Below are 17,279 nucleotides of genomic sequence, written 5' to 3'. Positions count from 1 at the left end.
TTGACGCGTTCCACTTGACTGCCGGCTACGTGCTACTTCTATGCTTCCCCAGTCGTCATGAGTGCTCCAGGCCCACTAATCGTTCGGCACTCATTCACTGCAGCATTCAAGAGGGCTGCCATCCTTTACGGCGAAGAAACAAATCACTGCGCAACGGGTGGTGCGAGAGTGGCGACTGCAGCGAAGCGATATTTTCACCTGTGTGACAGCAAGTGAGAAATTTCCCACGTGCTGAAGTCTGGACGCTTTCCGGAGCTGTAGGCTAAGCTTGCGGCGTACGTCGCTGAAATGCGTGATCGGTCCCTGCCAGTGAAGTGCGACGTGGTCATGAAACAAGCCCGGACCTTCGCCTTAATTTTAAGATTCTGCTCCGCCGTGAGTACGAGTGGCTGGTGGCAGAAGACTGCGAAATTACACCAACCGGACCTGTCAAAAGAGCCTCCCTGACGGCAGCGTGTAGTTGGGTGCATTTGGCATGGGCTGCTGTTCTGCAAGATGTCCTGGTGCGGTCGTTTGCCAAATTTGAAATTTTGCTGGACCACGATGCGCTGTGGGACCGCAGCAATGATGACGACGGCAGCACTAGTGAAGACGTGTAGTCCAGTGACCATGTCAGCTACTAATAAATTTTCGTTATCGAATGCGCCCTCGGGTATGCTCTCTTTTTTTTTTCCGGTCAAGCGATATGGGGGGTCGACTTACATTCGAGTCGACTTAAATACGGTAACCAGCGAAAACGAAGCAGATTGCAGAGCACCGTTTGCGACGAACACGATGTACGTCGAGAGCTGTGCCGCTGTGGCATATTCAGCCGTGCATGTCCTTTTGTCTCTGTATGTGTGTATCTGTGTGTGTCTCTATGTGTATGTGTCTGTCTATGAGCCTCAATTACACAAAGGCCTGAGGTGGGCTTCGTACAGCGGCTCTCGCCATAGAACTCCGCACCTGATTCACAAGTAAATGCCACGAAAGTGTTCTCACCGCTACAAAGTTCTGACGCTCGTGACAACCGAACTCATGCGTAACAGATTGAATTCTGCAAACTGGCGTTAGTGGCCACGAAATTTCGCAATACCTTTCAGAAACTATTTGAGACCTTCATGGGTGAAAGCTGGTTTGTGTGGCTTATCATAACTATTGGCCAGAGGGCAAGAGCGGCGATGTTTGTTAAAAAAGTATGCATGCATTGCACAGTAGATCCGACACGACTGAACTAATCTTAATGCATTCCACTCCAATCCATTCCTGAATTCATTCATTCCACCGTCCCGAGACAAAAAATGGACACATCTGGGTATCTGCGCACATGCGCTACGCTTACTCGAATCTACGGTATGCTTCCTGTTTTCAAGGTGCGGGCCACGAGATTTTTCCAGGCACTACAACACGGAGGTCAAGTATGTCGCGTACTGCAAGGCTTTTACTAGTTCATGACGTATTGTCAGACATGCAAATCAAAATGGAATAACCACAGAACCAATGTTTCCGCATGCAAAGGTAACACGGACTTCTCCAAACGATCCACTCCGCCTGCGGACATTGCACTTGCCACAGCCATTCCGATTTGCAGCACAATCTTGCCGAGAAGCTGAAGTTCACTAACTAAATTTGCTAGCTAAAATTCACCATCCTGTCCTTCATGAGGACTTCAAAGATATGTCAAAGCGCAAGCACTGCGTCTATCTGCAGTCGCCTCGCTTGGCAGCTCGGAACCGTTAGAGCAGCAGGTGGCGCCACTGCGCTGCGAAAATGGCGCCACTCAATTTTTTTCTTTGTTCTGGTGTTCTGGTGCGTGTTCTAAGGCATCCTGATCTCGTTTCGAAAAGTAATGAGCTTCCCTTTGAGTTATCATAAATTGTTTCCTTCCTGATTGTTTTTTTTTTCTTAAAGAGACACTAAAGGTTAATATTAAGTCAATGTGGACTGTTCAAATACCATCCCAGAAACCTCGAAACGCTTGTTTCATGCAAAGAAGAGGCTTATTTTAAGAGAAAATGCTTTCTGAAACCTCCGCGTAACTCTATCGCAGTTCAAATCGCCCGCCCTCCGATCGAAGAGTGGTGACGTCATGGTCTCATAGTGACATTGCGCCGTCGGTAAGTAAAACGGCACCCACAGACGGTGCTATGGCTTTTCTTTGCAAAACGCAAACGTGCGGCCAGAAAGAGAGCCAAGACAGAGCCGACAGCAGTGCGAAAGCGGAACTATGGTGGCTAGCAGAAGGGAAAGCGCGCGACGATAAGCTGGTTCTTTATTTTATGACGCCAACTTTGACACTTGTTGCAATGGACGACCCTCACAACGACATATTGACTCCAATGCTGGGCTCGACTTCAGTGATTTAAGCACTGATGAGTGTGACCTGCTGCTGAGGGCTCATGCTGCCGGCATCGTTGCGTACTACTACGACAGCAACTGTATGTCATGGCTGTACTTATTCGCACATTTGTAGTTTTTTTTTTCGTGAAAACCAAATGCTGCACTCACCACCCCATCTTCGACCTGCAGTTGTTCTTGCACTTCGAAGAATGCAGGCAAGACCTACAGAACAGCGCTACGGGAAAGCGTTGCTTTGAAAGGCACTCCACACGACTTCAGTATATCGGCGTTGAACTCGTAATCCTCTGGATGAAAGTGCAGCAAGCATACTATGCGATTTTTCGGCTCTTTGCTAACACACTGTTGCAGAGGTATGACACTTAACCACTTAGACAGGAGAGGCTCACTCATTGGCGCACAGTGATAAGTAACGTTGGATTCGCCGCTGCAACTGACCTTGGCCGAGTTCCGCAGACCGTTCGTGCATCCCACGACATCACATGGACGTGGCATTCTCGCTGCTTGTTCCAAATGCAAGTTTCGCGAGCCAGCATAACCAGCGCAGCACTACGCGATAAAGAAACAACTGAAACTCCAAAGCGCACACGGCGCAGAGTCGAGCGTGCAGAGTCAAACGAAAACGAAACCTTTTGACCACCCATACTACTGAAGGGTATTTTAAAATGTTATTTTTTGTTATTTTTTCTTAGAATCGAACAGGAGTAGACAAGTAGCATTTTCTTCAGTCTTATAACCTAATGAAATTATTTTTTTAATACAAGCAGTTGAGTACTAGTGACATAAACTATGATGAGGAGTGCCTTTGTCATCGGGCTAGTACCGGAATGTCACTGTGGGGTCTCAAATCGTGTCATGCATTTACCTCAATTTCTCGGTTACTAAATCTCTGTTCACGATTATATTGACGCTTTAGATGTTCTAGAGCATTGCTTTATGACATTAACTTGACTTCATAGTAACCTTTAGTGTCCCTTTAAGTAGTTACTCATGGCAGATTTCTTTTCCGTTGCCGCCACCCATGAGATTATTTCAGCCTCTCCGACTTTCCACCTGATGTTCTTTGTTGTTGTGTTGCCCACCCTACAGGCCGCATACTTGCTGGTAAGCTTCCTAGTTCTTTTCCTCCACTGTGAATCAATGTTTTTCCTGTGCAGATACCTCAACACTCTCCCAGCTCATTTACTTTCTTCTATATTCCTCAGTCGTTCTTCAAAATCAATTTTACTGAGCTTCCCTCACTTCAAAACTTGTCCAGCCCATATCACCTTGCACAGCTACATTTGTAGTCTTCCCGTGAGCACCCAATGCGAGGCGTCCCACTGACCTTTGGTTCCCATCGAGTCCTGATTGTACCACTGATTTCAAGCAAACAACCGCATATCCTAAAGTAAGTTCTGGAACCATTACACCTTTCCGCTTGACCCAGAGCACCTCGTACCTATTGTATCCCCGTAGCGCTGTGCTTCATTATGGCTGCATTTCTCTTCCCCTTTACTGCTATTGTTTTTTCTTGTATTTCCATATATGTATTGCCTTCGTTTATCCATATACCAAGGTATTTATATTCTCTTACCCGAGATATTTCCTGTCCCTGTATTGCCACTGTCTGTTCACTGTTTTCACTGAATACCATAACAACTCATATTCTAACACTAAATTTCAAACCTAAATTGTTGCCTTCATGTCCATGTGATACCACGTATACGTATTGCCCTCTCGTGGTGGCACAGGGTACCAGAATGTGGTTTTACTACATTTTCACTTTTTTTTTCGCAAATAAAATGTTTTCCATAAAATTTCTAGCAAGATTCGTAATATTGTAAGACTGCTCAAAATTAGTACATCTTACGAAAAATTCGGAAGAGCTGGCAGGTATGCTAATAATGTGCGTCAGCAAAACTTCATGCAGTGTTGACATATCACGCGCAGACTGCTATGCAAAATGTCACAACCAATGGCGGCTGAATATGAACACATTTACAGTTGCCAATCAATTTTTAAGACACAGACAATGCGATTGAAATGTCCGAATAATAGGGCAGTCAGTCAGAAATAAAAACACTCACTGCAACAGTAAAATCGATTTTGTTGTTTTTTAGAGTGCCAGCACAGTGGAAACGTGACTACAGACTTTAGCTCAATGTTGTACTCATTAACTTGAAATTTCATGAACAGGAAGGTTACACTTGGAACTTGCATTTCACATTCCCCCATCGCACAGCCTAGTGTGCGCCATGGGTCAACACGAAGTGCGGGAACTACATACATATGATCTAGACTCCACGACACTGTCAGTTCAGGCTATGCTGCACAAACTCAGATGCTCACTGGCTTTTTGCCCACACACGAGCTTACACCATTCCATCCACTAAGTGCACACATGAACTTCATAAGCGTTCACAGTAATTGTCGGCTGATCGCTCAACGACCCAAACTCCATTTCATGCACGTGGTCATCACTTCAGCCAGTGCATATGATCCCATGCCCAATCACCGTTGCAGTCCACTGGTACAAAATTATTTTTGTGGTAGAAGACACAGACAAAGAAAAGGGGTACATGCTTTATGCATCCTGTACCCTCTTTTTTTTTTTTTGTATGCGTCTTCTACCGTAAAAATCATTTTGCAATGCATAATCAACTCGCCCAACTCACCACCTTTGACATCGACTACAAATATTTCAAGGGCAAATTTCTCAAAATGGCTGGTGACCTGTCACACTTGCCAGCTAGGCCTGAGCTAGGTGCTGAGTGCTGATGCGGTGAAAGTAGAGACAACATGCTGACATCACAGAAAACTTTAATCAAGCATACAAACAGCGGTACTTAGGTGCTGAATGTAAAGGATGCATAGTGAAGCCACCAGTCAACATGGATCGGGGGCGTCTGGAAAATTCTCCATTCAGCCAACACTAGAGTTGGCTAGCCTTCAGACAAGACAGCATTGACAACAGTGACATCAAAGGCTCTGTCATCCATCGCAGCAACAAAAAGTTGATGAAGCCCAGTTTTTAACTGAAGCTAGAGACAGGGGCTGAGACATTGACAACATCCCCCCTTCCTTTCCAAAGAAATTTCTCATTACTGTAGACACCGGTAATACTATCACGGCTGGTACAAATTTTGGTGCGATACAAATTCGTAATATTCCCCGGCGGAAATGCATTGTGCAGAATGTGCAATACATCAGCTGTTCCGAACAAGTTGCCACACCACAGCCAGTCATCATACAAATGCGCAAGCCACAGCAGCAGCAAGCCAGCGGAACGGCCAGCGCAGTGAGATTTCGAATGCCTGTAGTCGCCACGCGATTACGCCACGCAGCTGCGCAATCTCTCATTAGTCCCCCCATTGAGCGGACACACTGTGCACAGCACACACAGAGAGTAGCAAGGTAGAAAGCATGAGAGAGCATGACTTTAGCCACCAGGTCTTTGACAGGCCGTCGGTTCGTTCTATAAGGGGTGAGGGCAGGTGTGCGCTTCCCCCGCCATGTTGAACCGACCTGGGTTTCTTTTCTTTTTTGGTAGTCTCCATGACGCATTTGCACACCAGTAGTTTGTCTCAGGGTGTCTACCAAGCTGACATTTCCAAATTCCCTGAGTTTTCCAGGTTTTCCCTGAGCACTTTTGCTAAATTCCCTGAATGAGCCAGAACTTTGTTTTATGTCAAGACAGGCTGACACCATGTTGCTCGATGCTGTCACTCTCTAGTAAGCATGTTGAAACAAAAAAAAAATGACTTAATCCAGTTTCAATAGTAAGGAGTAATATCTATTTTATTTAAAAAGAAAACAGAAGGAAGGTGTTAGTAAAATGCACAGTGAAAAAAATGATAAAACCGATTGCAAATTGGGTCGAACATTTTCAAATACGAATGTAAGGAGATGCATACATAAGTAAATATTTTTCGAATATGAGCTATTTCTATCAACTGATAGCAAGCTCATCGGTATGAGGCCTGAACTTTGTCACAACTAAGATTCTCTCTCAGCAGCTGGGAAGTCAATCTCAACTGTCCTGACAATGACATACTCTCAGCCTGTACAAAACATATCAGTGTAGGGTTTCACTGCTTTAAATAGCTTATTTTGGTTTGAATGAGGGACACCTGCATCTCGGCATCAGCCAACGCTTTGTTTTTTGAGCTCAAGCTCCTTCAAAGAGGTGGCGGCACGCTTCATTTCCCGTTAGTTCCTTAGGACGTCAGTCCTTCCTGTTCTCATCCTCCTTCTGCCACACGTTCACCCCATGGATCATTTGAAGCATCCTCTTGGTCAGTTGTACAGTTATCGTCCGATTTTTCGGACTCCCTAGGGGCCGCAAAAGCATCCAAAAAATCGGGCAGTCCGAAAAAAATGAATGCGTGTCTCTAACTGCCTATAAGGGCTAAAATTGGCACAGGCACGTCCGCAAAAGTTCTTGTGCCTGCCAGTACACTTATTAGGCATATCAGTGCTCGTACTGTGACAGGAGATGGGGGTGCACACGCGCATATTGAAGGAATACATACTGACACGTGTACTTATCTTTATCGGGCGACCACGTTTCGCCGCTTAACAACTGTAATCGCACAGCGAGGGACGCGCTTGCATGTATCCGACGTTTCTGGAAAGTTATCGATGCTTCTACCCGGCTGTCTGCTGTCGCCGAACCTTGTGTTATCTGATTTCATCGTGTAACGCGAATGGTGTAGAACTTTGTGGAAGGCACGCGGGTCCGAACGATTAGTCTGGAACATTCGACGACTGCTCTATAAAAGCCGACGTGCTTGACCCGCTGATCAGATTTACGACGATCGCCGACTGTGTTCGCCACTCTCGTTGTGCTTTAAGTGTAGCCTGTTTTGTGGGCACAGGTTCGCCCAATAAAAGCTAGTTTTTGCCTTTCACAGTATTGCTACTGTGTTCTTTGACGTCACGACCACGTGACATCTGGTGGAGGTGCTTGTGCGTTCATGTACCGAACGCCCCCGCAAAGCCGCAATCCAAGCCCGAAGCCCGAGAACAAAACCAACGTCGTCCAAGACCAGCGTGCTAGCCGCCGACTGCAAGAACTGCCCCCAGAGCACGGACTTCTACCTGAGACGAGCAGGAAGATTGCCACCAAGTCCACCCCAATGGCAGCTCCAGCATCCCCCGTCGTGCTGCAGCAGCCCAGGGAGCCCCCCACGTTCCACGGTTCAACATTCGAGGACCCGGAAACCTGGCTTGAGACGTACGAGAGAGTCACTACCTTTAACAACTGGAACAGCGACGACAAACTGCGATATGTCTTCTTCGCTTTGGAAGATGCAGCCAGGACGTGGTTCGAGAACCGAGAAGCCACCTTAACGACCTGGGAACTTTTCCGAAGCGGCTTCCTGCAGACATTCGCAAGCGTCGTACGCCGAGAACGAGCCCAAGCGCTATTAGAAACCCGGGTGCAGCTACCTAATCAGACGACCGCGATCTACACGGAAGAAATGAGCCGTCTCTTCCGCCACGCCGACCCTGAAATGCCCGAGGAGAAGAAAGTCCGCCTGCTGATGCGTGGTGTGAAGGAAGAACTTTTTGCAGGAATGGTACGAAGCCCACCGAAGACCGTCGACGAGTTTCTTCGCGAAGCCACCGGCATCGAGAAGACACTCGAGATGCGAAACCAGCAATTCGACCGCCGCACGAACTCGACAAACTACGCCGGAGTTCAATCACTGGCCACCGACGACCTGCGCGAGACTATCCGAGCGGTCGTGCGGGAGGAGCTACAAAAGCTGTTCCCACCATCACAGCCTCAATTGGCTTCGATTGCCGACGCCGTGCGTGAGGAGCTCCAACAACAACTTGGAGTAGCCCCTGAATCGCCCCAGCCTGAGCCGCAAGCGATGACCTACACCGCCGTCGCACGCCGTCAAGGTCCCCCCCTCCGCGACCGCGCCAGGGCCCTGTCACGCCGCAGTTCCGTCGTCCGCCGCCGCCACCGCCAGCACGACCACCCGTCGCCCAGCGCACCTACGCGAGGAAGATGGACATTTGGCGCGCTCCTGACCACCGCCCGCTCTGCTACCACTGCGGAGAAGCGGGTCACGTTTACCGACGATGTCCATACCGGGAGATGGGACTGCGAGGTTTCGCCGTGAACGCTCCGCGATAAGGTGAATGCCCCCGCGATATCGCCGATTACCTCGCCGCTTCTCAGTGGAGCTCTCGACGACCGTCGCGTTTGCCATCACCAGGCCGCTACCTGTCGCCGCAGCACCGACCATACACTGGCCCAGCCCGAGGTCGGTCAGCGAGCCCATATCCGGAAAACTAAAAGCAGCAACCGATGGAGGTGCGGTTGCTGTTCGTCGAACTGACGAAGATCCTCCGCCGCCGACGAAGACACCGAAGAAACTACCTCGACGAAATAACGACACGCCGCCGTCCCGACGAAATCAGGAAGCCAAGACTACACCGATGAAAGACGACTTGACGACGCGACGTTCCAGCTTCAGTTCAACACGACGCAGCCGTGATCCGACGCCAAGACCCAACTGCAACGCCAGACAAAGAACCACCGACCTCGACGTACTTCTCGACGGCCACGCAGTCACTGCCTTAGTCGACACAGGGGCCGATTACTCCGTAATGAGTGGACACATCGCCGCCCAGTTGAAGAAGGTTAAGACTGCATGGGAGGGCCCCCAAATTCGGACCGCTGGAGGACGCCTCATTACGCCGACTGGAATCTGCACGGCAAGAATTACCGTTCATGACCGGACTTACCCTGCCACCTTCGTTGTCCTCCAACAGTGTTCACGGGACGTCATTCTCGGCATGGACTTCCTGAATCAACATGCCGCAATCATCGACCTGAAGTCGAAATCGATAACGCTGTCACAAGATCAAGCGATACCGCAGGAGAGCTGTCGTAGTCACCACGGCTTGAGTGTGCTTGAAGATCAAGTGAGCATCCCGCCGCGCTCCAGCATTATTATTTCCGTCGGCACTGAAACACCCGCTGACGTAGAAGGCGTCATCGAGGGCGACCAACATCTACTGCTCGACCGTGAAATTTGCGTCGCAAGAGGGATCGCTCGACTCCACGGAGGGCAAGTGGAAGTTATGCTAACCAACTTCAGCCAAGAGTTCAAGCACATCAACAAGGGCACGACAATCGCATACATCGAGGAAATTGTGGAAACCAGCAATGCCTTTGTCCTCTCGGATACAGCCGCATCTACCCCGATGAGAATTGTCCCCGAACCAGACTTCGACGTGAATCCAAGTCTTCCTATGAGTAAGCAGCAACAGATCAGAAGTCTTCTCCGACGATACAAAGTCTGCTTTTCGACGTCATCGAGGATTCGACAAACACCAGTTGCAAAGCATCGCATAATAACCGAAGAGAGCACTCGACCACTCCGCCAGAGCCCTTACCGAGTTTCGACGCGAGAACGTGAAGCTATTAGGCAACAAGTCGATGAAATGCTGCGCGACGACATTATCCAGCCGTCGAAAAGCCCGTGGGCCTCTCCTGTAGTCCTGGTAAAGAAAAAGGACGGAACCCTACGCTTCTGCGTCGATTATCGTCGACTGAACAAGATCACGAAGAAGGATGTGTACCCCCTTCCACGGATAGACGACGCATTGGATCGGCTCTGCAACGCTAAATACTTCTCGTCGATGGACCTCAAGTCTGGCTACTGGCAAATAGAGGTCGACTAGACAGATCGCGAAAAGACTGCCTTCATCACGCCAGACGGCCTCTACGAGTTCAAGGTCATGCCATTCGGACTTTGCTCGGCGCCTGCAACGTTTCAGCGCGTCATGGACACGGTGTTAACCGGACTGAAGTGGCAGACGTGCCTTGTTTACCTGGATGACGTCGTTGTGTTCGCCGGAAATTTCGACGAGCACCTTAGGCGGCTTGCGGCAGTGTTAGAAGCCATCAAGTCATCAGGGCTCACTCTGAAGCCGGAAAAGTGCCGTTTCGCTTACGGTGAGCTTTTGTTCCTAGGCCACGTGATCAGCAAATCAGGAGTACGCCCCGACCCACAGAAGACAGCTGCCATCGCAAAGTTCCCGCAGCCAACCGACAAAAAGGCAGTGCGCAGATTCCTTGGCATGTGTGCCTACTATAGGCGCTTTGTCAAGGACTTTTCACGCATCGTGGAGCCGCTAACACATATAACCAAATGTGATGTCGCGTTCAAGTGGGAAACGCCGCAGGCCAAGGCATTTCAAGAACTCAAACGACGCATGCAGTCGCCGCCGATACTTGCACACTTCGACGAGGACGCCGATACCGAAATCCACACTGACGCCAGTAGCCTAGGCCTCGGTGCCGTCCTAGTCCAGAGGAAAGAGGGACTTGAAAGGGTGATATCGTATGCTAGCCGGTCGCTGTCAAAAGCGGAAAGCAACTATTCTACAACTGAAAAGGAATGCCTCGCCATCATTTGGGCTACAGCTAAATTCCGCCCTTACCTCTATGGCAGGCCATTCAAAGTCGTCAGTGACCATCACGCATTGTGTTGGCTAGCTAATTTAAAGGACCCTTCAGGACGGCTGGCGCGATGGAGCCTCAGACTACAAGAATATGACGTCACGGTAATATACAAGTCCGGAAGAAAACACTCCGACGCCGACTGCTTATCGCGCGCCCCCATCGATTCCCCGCCGCAAGACGACGAGGACGACGACGCCTTCCTTGGGATAATAAGCGCGGAAGACTTCACTAAACAGCAACGAGCCGACCCGGAGCTAAAAGGCCTCGTCGAGTATTTGGAAGGGAACACCGACGTTGTCCCTAGGGCATTTAAGCGCGCGTTGTCTTCGTTCACGCTACAAAACAACCTGCTCGTGAAGAAGAACTTCTCACCAGTCCGCGCCAGCTACCTTCTTGTTGTACCGTCAGCGCTGCGTCCAGAAATACTGCACGCCCTACACGACAATCCGACCGCTGGCACCTCGGATTTTCCCGGACGCTGTCGAGAATACAGGAAAGGTATCACTGGCCGCGTCTGACCGCCGACGTCGCCCGTTACGTCAAGACATGCCGAGACTGTCAACGACGCAAGACACCACCGACAAGGCCAGCAGGCTACAGTCGATCGACAAGGCTACAGTCGATCGAACCTCCTCGCCGACCATTCCAGCAGATTGGGATGGATTTGTTAGGGCCGTTTCCATTTCCGTCGTCGGCACCTCGGGCGCCGACGACTCGGACCCGCGACCAAGCACCTCGGGCGCCGACGACTCGGACCCACGACCAAGCACCTCGGGTGCCGACGTCTCGAATCCGGGACCAAGCACCTCACGCGCCGACGACTCGGACCCGCGACCAAGCACTTCACCCGCCGACGACTCGAACCCGCGACCAAGCACCTCGCGCGTGGATGAAACGCAGTCGAGATTCGGCAGTACAATTCAGGCTCACTTGGAACCGCACTACATATCGATAGAAGCTTCTCGTGGGCGAGCCGAGACAGTGCAAGCATCACTCAGTTCTGTTTCGGCGACCAAAAGAAAAATGAAGCTCACAGGTGAGAGAGGAAGTTGTGCCAATGTGGAGCTGGCGGATGAGTTTTTGGTTGTGCAGGTCACAGCATTGAATGCTTTGTACAAGAATGCCTTGTGCCAAGAATGCTCTTAGCCGGGACTGACTGTTCATTTGGGAACAAGGCATGGATTGGCTGCACGAATGCTACTGACCTGCAATGCCTGCGGCGTTGTTGCAAGTGAATGGTCATCGCCGCGAGTAGAGGGTGGTAAGGCTTTTGACGTGAATATGCGTGCAATGCAAGCAATTAAAACCACCGGCAGAGGGGCAACTGCACTGACGGACTTTTGGTCAGTAATGAACGTTTCACACAGAGGCTTGCACCATAAGACATTCCAAAGACACCTGAAATCAAAATTCAGGCCTGCTGGTGGGATGGCTGCAGCAAGTCTCTTTTCTGATGCTGTGGCAGCCATGCGGAAAGTTTACAGCGAAGTGGGCCTGGCATTCACAAAAAATGTGACGGTATCTACGACGGCACAAGGATGACACGTGGTCATGCATCCCATATTGGTGTGGGCACAATAATTGAATTTTACACTGGTCTGGTGCTTGACTGCGTTGTGCTCTCGAACAGATTCCATGGATGCACGCTTGGGCCGAAAGAAAACGATGAAGGCTACAGTGAATGGAAAGAGAATCACGTGTGCCAAAAGAACACCGATGCAAACTCAAGCCGTATGGAGGTCGAGGCAGCGTTGATCTTGTTCAGGTCACTGGAAAGGAATGACCTCCGCTACACATGTGTTGTTTGTGATGGGGATAGCCGTACCTTCCAGGCCCTTTGTGAAGACAAGGCTTATGGCTTCATTACATTCAACAAAGAGGACTGTATCAATCACGTTAAAAAGAGGATGGGTACAGCCCTGCGAACACTTGTCTCAAAAAGCAGAAGAAGTAAACCAATTGGAGGGAAGGGTGGCCTGACCCAAGACCTAATCAAAAAGCTCACCAATTATTATGGCATGGCCATACGTAACAATAGTGAAGTAGATGATATGCAAAGGGCCATAATGGCAACCTTTTATCATATCACTTCAACAGATAAAGACCCTCATCATGAGCTCTGCCCTCCAGGACCCCTGAGCTGGTGTAGACACCAGGCTGCAGAAGCTGAAGGTAAAGCTCCGCCAGAACACAAGTACAAATTGGCAACACATGTTTCAGCTACGTTGCTGCCTGTGTATCAACGCCTCTCGGATCCTCAGCTACTCAGCCGTTGCCAAGGCAAGAAGACTCAGAATGCAGCCGAGAGTCTCCACGCTGTCATTTGGTCAATTCTACCAAAAGAGCAAAATGCTTCATTGATCGCAGCGGAGACAGCTGTCAATGAGGCAGTCTGCAAGTTCAATGCTGGAATGCTTTGTGCATACAGACAGTTTTGTGCCTCACTTGGCTTGAAGCCAGGAAAGCATTCCCTTCAAAGAGCTGCAGAAAAGGATGCCCTACGAAAAAAAAAGGCATCGAAAAAACATCAGATGAAAGGCCACATGCCCAAGAAGCCCCGCTGTGCTAAGGACACCAAGGACTACAATCCTGGTGCATTTTAGGAGAGTGGAGGCAAGGCAAAACTTTGAAGGCCTTTTTCTCAAAACTGTGTTTTTGCCTTTCTGCTCAGTTTGCGGAGCTGATTTCTTTGTTACCGTTTGGCCTATTCTGACTGTTTTTTTTGTCTTGTTCCTTGGGCTACAGTGCAGGTCGTGACATTCTTGCTTTTGGGCCTTGACGTTTTATAAATTTATGATGTGGCTATTTGTTCACCTTGAAAGTGTGCTTGATACGAAGGTAACATAAAGAATGACACTCCAAAAAAATTTGTGTTGAAAAAAACAAAAGCAAGAATGTCACGACCTTCAGCGTGCATTTAGCTATGCAATCAGTACTTAACAAGCCTTCTATCACGTTTTTTATGTTCCCCAGGCTCTTCACAAAGTTCGAGGTTGAAACATTCTGCTCAATCAAATTTAATAAAATGTTCTTAAGGTATCACTCTGAAACTTTTATGGAAGCATCAGGGAGACATTCTAAACATTTGTGCCAATTTTAATCAAAATCTATGAAGAAATACGGAAGTTGATTTTCAAAGCCCCGTCCCTCCTTAAACCCTTTTACGGACGCTGACGAACTTCGCCATTTTTGTTATTTTCTTTGCTACGAGTGCTTTTGTTTATTACCTTCGTTTGTTTGCAGCATCGGGTCGATGCTTTTTAAGAGGGGGGTATTGACACGTGTACTTATCTTTATCGGGCGACCCCGTTTCGCCGCTTAACAACTGTAATCGCACAGCAAGGGACGAGCCTGCATGTATCCGACGTTTCTGGAAAGTTATCGATGCTTCTACCCGGCTGTCTGCTGTCGCCGAACCTTGTGTTATCTGATTTCATCGTGTAACGCGAATGGTGTAGAACTTTGTGGAAGGCACGCGGGTCCGAACGATTACTCTGGAACATTCGACGACTGCTCTATAAAAGCCGACGCGCTTGACCTGCTGATCAGATTTACGACGATCGCCGACTGTGTTCGTCCGCTCTCGTTGTGCTTTAAGTGTAGCCTGTTTTGTGGGCACAGGTTCGCCCAATAAGAGCTAGTTTTTGCCTTTCACAGTATTGCTACTGTGTTCTTTGACGTCACGACCACGTGACAATACTGTGTCCTGTGACAATTGTCCCTTCCCACGCTTGTTAACACTTTCCTGTCCGTGGGAAAATAAGCACTTTTCGGGTGGTCTAGTAAACATTTTTTTGCTGCTACACCAAATGTTTGATATTAAAATGTTTAGTATCAATTTGTAGAAGAGGGAATGCGCTTTTTAATGGTGTTGTTTGAAAACAAGCACTTATTACCAATTAATTGAATAAAATCACCTAATAAGAAATTTGTAACAAAAACGAGAAAACTCCGCGATAACGTCGATGCTGCTTTGCACCAAGACAACATAAAAAAAATTCAAAATATACTTTTTGAAGGGACAGGCCGTATACAACATTCATGCAAATATAAAATTCCTATCTGTACAAGACATTTTTTTACAAAGGAAAATGTCATCCCTAGTGGCTATCGTGCCACCGCACAAAGCAGTTGCGTGATGTGGTGAAGCACAAGTTTGCGGCGCACGTCTCGCAGAAAACGTTCGTTTTTTGTTCCACTTTCCGTTCTTGATAGCACAATTTGCAGTTCCTGTATCTTTGTAGCTTCTGGGGCTTGTGCTGTTGATCCTTAGGGGCACATGTAGCGGGAACAGCAGGAGGAGCCTTGGGGTCTGGATGTTGTTGCTCATCAAGTCCTATGAGCTGCTCCACCAGCTCTAGCCTGAACGCGAACTGATCAAAACGCGAACCTCTTGACAATTCAGGCACTTCGGGATGCTGCCGACGGTGCTCATCAAATAGAATAAAGCTGTTGACAACAGCAATATCTATACTGTGGAAAAACAGCGTTTTCCACCAGCGCACGCACTTCATCAGAACATTGTATGTCCCAATCAGCTGGTCCGATTTATCGACGCCGAGCATGCCCACATTGTACTTGTCAATCAGCATTGGCTTTTTCACCGATATTTCTTCCCACTTATTGTTGACTTTCCTTCTGCGCTTGGCAAGTACGAATTTGTTGGCTGTGTGGGCTGTCGACATCATGTGAACAACACGCTTGTCCTTCCATTGTAAATATAGAACGTCCTGGTCCCGTAGCCAGCGAACATCTCCTCTCTTAGCTTTTTTTTCCCATTGGGTGTCCTTGAGCTCGGCTGGAAAGCCCCGACGATCCTTGCGCGTTGTGCCACAAGCAAGCGTCTTGCGCTCCAACAAGTGCACAAACAAGGATGTCGACGTGTAAAAGTTGTCTAAATAAATGATGTAGCCTTGATCTAGGTAGTCCTCTGCGAGTCGCGTCACAACATCGAATGCCAGCCCACGTGCGCTTGGTGCTTCACGCTTTCCTGTGTATACACTGAACTGAACAGTGTAACCAGATTTGGAGTCCGCCAAAACCCACAATTTATACCCCCATTTTATAACTTTGTCCCGCATGTACTGTCTAATTCCGGATCTGCCTTTTGACTTTACCATCCTCTCGTCAACGGAGAGGCTCCGATCAGGGTGGAAGAATTGGGCAGATGAGGCGTTGATGTGCTTCAGCAGCGAAGCTACGCGATGCAGCTTGCCATGGGATGCGGCAGTTGTCTTCTCAGGGTCGGACACACTCAGGAATGCAAGCAACGCTTTGAATCTATTTCTTGGCATTACCGAAGGTGGAAGAAGACCAGAAAATAATTTCCGCGTGTTCCAGTAGCAGTGCAAGCGCGGCACTTGTACAATACCCATGTAAATGAGAAGTCCGAGAAACTTCTTCATCTCATCGGGAGTCACTTCTTTCCAAGAGCCGTCTCTCTCACTGTATGATTGCTTCTCCAAAATATGCATCCACGCATATTTATTTGTCATGTTGCATATTTCAGTGATTATTTCCGCCGTGAAGAACAGCGCGAAGAAGTCGACGGCTCTTGCGAAGCGCCGCGCGGAACTACGGAGCGCAGTGCCGAGGTCAACTCCCGGCCGTCTTCTCGCGCAAAACTCCACTCTTTGTGCCGCCGCCGACAAGTAGTCGTGTCCAAACGACGTTGACACCCTGCAGATAAGAGTCGTTGCCTTTAGAACACGCCGCATGTCTTTAGATCTGATCGCGGCCGCGATAAAATGGCTCGGAGTGGAAAACGGAACTTACCGGCGGATACCTGTCGACGTTCCGGGGCTACTTGACGCACTTTCACCGTCCGTGCTGAAGTCGGATGAGTCAAAATCATCTCCCGAGTCTCCGCTGCTACCGTCATCGCAAAATTCTGATGCAGACTCATCGGAATCGGTCGAAACTCGCCGTTTCCGAGGAGCAGCTGCGCGAGACGTCGACGCCATATCCGAAACTACGCGTGCTCGTCAAGCGCGATTAAAAGGCGTTTTAAAAATCCCTCCCGCGGCCAAAAAAGGAAACACAGAAGCGAAACTTGAAAAATAGTTATCCTTTTATGCGCTGGATGGCGCTAGCTGTCCATAAGCGCTCCGAACGGGAGAAAATCGACGTTGAAACCATCGACAACATACTGTCGATGGGCATAGGCGCGGACAGGAAAGTGTTAAGCTTCACCGCCTAACACTGCTGTAATGAGGCGAAGCTAACTTTCGGAGACTGGCATTACGAAACGCAGTGTGTGTGCTCTGCGAGCTTCGAAGCCAATGGTGAAGATTACAAACGTAGTGTTGGTGCCATTGCTGACAGCAGCGAATTCTTTCAATGAAAAACACGGCACCGCACGGCAAGAAGCTTAACAGCGAACGTAGAAGCAGCTAGGCCTAACGTTGCCGTGGTGGTGGCTACGGCTGCCGGCGGATCTGTGTGCGATAGTGCCAGTTCGAGGCAGCGA

At 49.0% G+C, this 17,279-nt stretch overlaps 1 protein-coding gene and 1 pseudogene across 4 annotated transcripts in view; one reads left to right on the top strand and one right to left on the bottom strand.

Annotated features, from left to right (window-relative positions):
- Nup98-96 (nuclear pore complex protein Nup98-96) overlaps positions 1–17,279 on the bottom strand; it is a 286,308-nt gene that overhangs the window by 225,924 nt on the left and 43,105 nt on the right. The gene's annotated exons all lie outside the window — the stretch shown is intronic.
- Positions 4,575–13,630, top strand: LOC142577635 (uncharacterized; annotated as a pseudogene).

This window comes from Dermacentor variabilis, chromosome 4 (assembly GCF_050947875.1).
Source record: "Dermacentor variabilis isolate Ectoservices chromosome 4, ASM5094787v1, whole genome shotgun sequence".
NCBI lineage: Eukaryota > Metazoa > Arthropoda > Arachnida > Ixodida > Ixodidae > Dermacentor > Dermacentor variabilis.
This window is presented reverse-complemented; position numbering and strand designations above follow the sequence as displayed.